This window comes from Eschrichtius robustus, chromosome 9, assembly GCF_028021215.1.
Source record: "Eschrichtius robustus isolate mEscRob2 chromosome 9, mEscRob2.pri, whole genome shotgun sequence".
In the NCBI taxonomy this organism is placed as follows: domain Eukaryota; kingdom Metazoa; phylum Chordata; class Mammalia; order Artiodactyla; family Eschrichtiidae; genus Eschrichtius; species Eschrichtius robustus.
In genome coordinates, this window is record NC_090832.1 from 98,343,708 (window position 1) to 98,349,120 (window position 5,413).

A 5,413-nucleotide genomic window follows, 5' to 3' on the forward strand; every position below is an offset into this window, starting at 1 on the left:
TGAAGTAACGTATAGTGTGTGGTGTTGCCCGAGACTCGGCAGACACAGAGGGTCTCCGAGGGACGTATGGGACTCAATGCTGCTCAGCAGGCCCACAGGGTTGTGGAGGGAGTCAGTGATCTTGGAGGCAAAATGATGCTCACCCGAGAGACCTAGGAGTCCTGAAAAGGGTCCTTCCTTTAATATAAAGCAGAACCTCCACTAAGAGCTCATGGAAAGAGCTGCACGCCTCCCTTTCTGCAGGGCTACTCAGGGCCTTACCTCGAGGCAAGGACTCACGTTGAGATTCCCTTTGGCTCTAGAGCATGGCAAGGTGAGCCCCACCCCGGCCAGGGAAGCTCCGTGTGTAGCCAGAGAAAACTCATTTTCTTCCCACACCCATGCCTACAGTGGTCACGGGGCGGTCAACAGCAGAGAATTTCAGGGAGCTTCACGACAGCAAGCATGGAGCTTTCCAAATGGAAAGCAAGGCTAGTACCATCATGCCCCCATTTCCATGGGCAGAGGCAGCATACATCTCTGTGGTTTCTAACAAGTCAAAAGAGACACAGACTACACACTGGTTGCTTCCCTCAATCAACTTCTCGAGGCAGGGTGTTTTGCGTCTAGTGAACGGCCTCACCAAGGAACGCCCTAGCCAAGCCTCTGGGCCCATGCCGCTTCAAAAGCCTGCAGTGCTACAGGAAAAACTGTGCTTTAGTTGCAATAGGAACGCAAGCCGTCTTTCTCCTGGAGGCGGGGTGACTTCAGGTAGGAGGTCCTGGATGGAAGGGGATGCCTCGTGTTTTTCTCTGTGCAGCTCAGACTAGGGACTGAGTGCGACTTCCACGTCCTGTTGGAACTTGCTAGAACGTGGCTCTTGAACCTGTGCGAGTGCTGTGAATCAAGATATCACAAGAAAGAGTGCAGGGTGTTGCCCATGACTCAGCAGACACAGAGGACCTCCGAGGGACCAATGGGCCTCGTTGTTGCTCAGCAGGCCTACAGGGCTGTGGAGGTACCCAGAGATCTTGGAATAAAATGATGCTCACCCGAGGGGCCTAGGAGTCCTGAAAAGGGTACTTCCTTTAAAGTAAAGCAGGACAGCGACTAAGAGCTCATGGAAATGAGCTCCATGCCTCCCTTTCTGCAGGGCTACTCAGGGCCTTACCTCGAGGCAAGGACTCACGTTGAGATTTCCTTGAGCTGTAGAGCATGGCACGATGAGTTCCACCCCGGCCACTGAAGCTCCGTGTGTAGCCAGAGAAAACTCATTTTCTTCCCAGACCCATGGCTACAGTGGGTCGAGGCCTGTCAACAGCAGAGAATTTCAGGGAGCTTCACGGCAGCAAGAATGGAGGTTTCCAAAGAGAAAAGCAAGGCTAGTACCATCACGACCCCATTTCCATGTGCACAGGCAGCATACAAAACTCTGGTTTCTCACAAGACAAAAGAGACACAGCGTACCCACTAGTTCCTTCCCTGAATCAACTTCTCGAGGCACGGGGTTCTGCATCTAGTGAACGGCCTCAACCAAGGAACGCCCTAGTTAGGCCTCGGGGCCGGTGCCTCTTCCAAAGCCTGCAGTGCTAGAGGAAAAACTCTGCTTCAGCTGCAATACGAACGCAAGCCGATTTTCTCCTGGAGGCAGGGGGACTTCAGGTAGGAGGTCCTGGAAGGAAGGCGAAGCCTAGTGTTTTCCTCAGTGCAGCTCAGACTAGGGAATGTGTGCGATTTCCACAGCAAGTTGGAACTTGCCAAAACGGTGCTCGTCAACCTGTGCGAGTGCTGTTAAATCAAGATATCCTAAGAAAGACTGCAGTGTGCTGCCCATGACTCAGCAGACACAGAGGAACTCCGAGGGACATATGGGCCACGTTGTTGCTCAGCAGGCCTGCAGGAGTGTGGAGGATCTCAGTGATCTTGGAACGAAAATGATGCTCACCCGAGGGGCCTAGGAGTGCTGAAAAGTGTACTTCCTTTAAAATAAAGCAGAACAGCGACTAAGAGCTCATGGAAAGAGCTGCATGCCTCCCTTTCTGTCTGGCTACTCAGGGCCTTACCTCGAGGCAAGGACTCACGTTGAGATTCCCTTTAGCTCTAGAGCATGGCAAGATGAGTCCCACCCCGGATAATGAAGCACCCTGTGTAGCCAGAGAAAACTCATTTTCTTCCCAGACCAATGCCTACAGTAGCCAGGGTCCTGTCAACAGCAGAGAATTCAGGGAGCTTCACGGCAGCATGAATGGAGCTTTCAAAATGGATAAGCAAGTCTACTACCGACATGCCCCCATTTCCATAGGCACAAACAGCATACATCCCTGTGGTTTCACACAACTCAAAAGAGACACAGAGTACACACTGGTTCCTTCCCTGAATCAAATTCTCGTGGCAGGGGGTTCTGCATCTAGTGAACCGCCTCAACCAAGGAACGCCCTAGCTAGGCCTCTGGGCTCGTGCCTATTCAAAAGCTTGCAGTGCTATAGGAAAAACTGTGCTTTAGCTGCAATAGGAAGCAAGGCGTCTTTCTCCTGGAGGCAGGGTGACTTCAGGTAGGAGTTCCTGGAAGGAAGGGGAAGCCTAGTGTTTTTCTCAGTGCAGCTCAGACTAGGGAATGTGTGCGACTTCCACAGCAAGTTGGAACTTGCCAAAACGGTGCTCGTGAACCTGTGCGAGTGCTGTGAAACCAAGATATCCCAAGAAAGAGTGCAGTGTGTTGCCCATGACTCAGCAGACACAGAGGACCTCCGAGGGACCTATGGGCCTCGTTGTTGCTCAGCAAGCCAACAGGGGTGTGGAGGTACTCAGTGATCTTGGCGCTAAAATGAGGCTGCCCCGAGGGTCCTAGGAGTGCTGAAAAGGCTACTTCCTTTAATATAAAGTAGAACAGCGACTAAGAGCTCATGGAAAGAGCCGCATGCCTCCCTTTCTGCATGGCTACTCAGGGCCTTACCTCGAGGCAAGGACTGACGTTGAGATTCCTTATAGCTCTAGAGCATGGCAAGATGAGTCCCAGCCCTGGGTATGAAGCACACTGTGTAGCCAGAGAAAACTCATTTCCTTCCCAGACCAATGCCTACAATAGCCAGGGGCCTGTCCACAGCAGAGAATTTCAGGGAGCTTCACGGCAGCAAGAATGGAGGTTTCCAAATGGGAAACAAGGCTATTAGCAGCATACCCCCATTTCCGTGGGCACAGGCAGCATACATCTCTGGGGTTTCTAACAAGTCAAAAGAGACACAGAGTACACACTGGTTGCTTCCCTCAATCAACTTCTCGAGGCAGGGTGTTCTACCTCTAGTGAACGGCCTCACCAAGGAAAGCCCTAGCTAGGCCTCTGGGCCCTTGCCTATTCAAAAGCCTGCAGTGCTACAGGAGAAACTGTGCTTCAGTTGCAATAGGAACGCAGCCGTCTTTCTCCTGGAGGCAGGGTGACTTCAGGTAGGAGGTCCTGGATGGAAGGAGAAGCCTAGTGTTTTTCTCTGTGCAGCTCAGACTAGGGAATGAGTGTGACTTCCACGGCATGTTGGACCTTGCTTGAACGGTGCTCGTCAATCTGTGCGATTGCTGGCTAAATCCAGATGTCCCAATAAGAGTGCACTGTGTAGCCCTTCACTCGGCATACACACTGTGAGTCGGAAAGCTCCGGGCCTGGATATTGCTTAGAATGGCCAGGTGAGACTGAGGGTACTCGGTGTTCTTGCAGGGAAGAAGTTTACCAGACGAGGCACCTAGGTGTCCTAAAAAGCCTACTGGCGTCCAAATGCCGCAGAGCAGCGACTACGGCCTCATGGAAACTGCTACACGCCTCTGCCTGTGCATAGCATTTCAGGGCCTTACCTCGAGGCAAGTTCTCACGTTGCTTGCCCTGTGAGCGACACAGCGTGTTAGGATGCTGCATTTCTCCTTGAATAGAGTGACTTCAGGAACGAGGTCCTCGATCAATCCTAAGCAGAGTGTTTCCTCAGAGCAGCTCAGACGAGGGCAATGTCGAAGACTTCCAGGGCACGTTGGACTGCCTAGAAATGTGGTTCTGATGCTGTTCGAGTGTTCTGGAAATGGAGCTCTCCTGAAGTAACGTATAGTGTGTGGTGTTGCCCGAGACTCGGCAGACACAGAGGGTCTCCGAGGGACGTATGGGACTCAATGCTGCTCAGCAGGCCCACAGGGTTGTGGAGGGAGTCAGTGATCTTGGAGGCAAAATGATGCTCACCCGAGAGACCTAGGAGTCCTGAAAAGGGTCCTTCCTTTAATATAAAGCAGAACCTCCACTAAGAGCTCATGGAAAGAGCTGCACGCCTCCCTTTCTGCAGGGCTACTCAGGGCCTTACCTCGAGGCAAGGACTCACGTTGAGATTCCCTTTGGCTCTAGAGCATGGCAAGGTGAGCCCCACCCCGGCCAGGGAAGCTCCGTGTGTAGCCAGAGAAAACTCATTTTCTTCCCACACCCATGCCTACAGTGGTCACGGGGCGGTCAACAGCAGAGAATTTCAGGGAGCTTCACGACAGCAAGCATGGAGCTTTCCAAATGGAAAGCAAGGCTAGTACCATCATGCCCCCATTTCCATGGGCAGAGGCAGCATACATCTCTGTGGTTTCTAACAAGTCAAAAGAGACACAGACTACACACTGGTTGCTTCCCTCAATCAACTTCTCGAGGCAGGGTGTTTTGCGTCTAGTGAACGGCCTCACCAAGGAACGCCCTAGCCAAGCCTCTGGGCCCATGCCGCTTCAAAAGCCTGCAGTGCTACAGGAAAAACTGTGCTTTAGTTGCAATAGGAACGCAAGCCGTCTTTCTCCTGGAGGCGGGGTGACTTCAGGTAGGAGGTCCTGGATGGAAGGGGATGCCTCGTGTTTTTCTCTGTGCAGCTCAGACTAGGGACTGAGTGCGACTTCCACGTCCTGTTGGAACTTGCTAGAACGTGGCTCTTGAACCTGTGCGAGTGCTGTGAATCAAGATATCACAAGAAAGAGTGCAGGGTGTTGCCCATGACTCAGCAGACACAGAGGACCTCCGAGGGACCAATGGGCCTCGTTGTTGCTCAGCAGGCCTACAGGGCTGTGGAGGTACCCAGAGATCTTGGAATAAAATGATGCTCACCCGAGGGGCCTAGGAGTCCTGAAAAGGGTACTTCCTTTAAAGTAAAGCAGGACAGCGACTAAGAGCTCATGGAAATGAGCTCCATGCCTCCCTTTCTGCAGGGCTACTCAGGGCCTTACCTCGAGGCAAGGACTCACGTTGAGATTTCCTTGAGCTGTAGAGCATGGCACGATGAGTTCCACCCCGGCCACTGAAGCTCCGTGTGTAGCCAGAGAAAACTCATTTTCTTCCCAGACCCATGGCTACAGTGGGTCGAGGCCTGTCAACAGCAGAGAATTTCAGGGAGCTTCACGGCAGCAAGAATGGAGGTTTCCAAAGAGAAAAGCAAGGCTA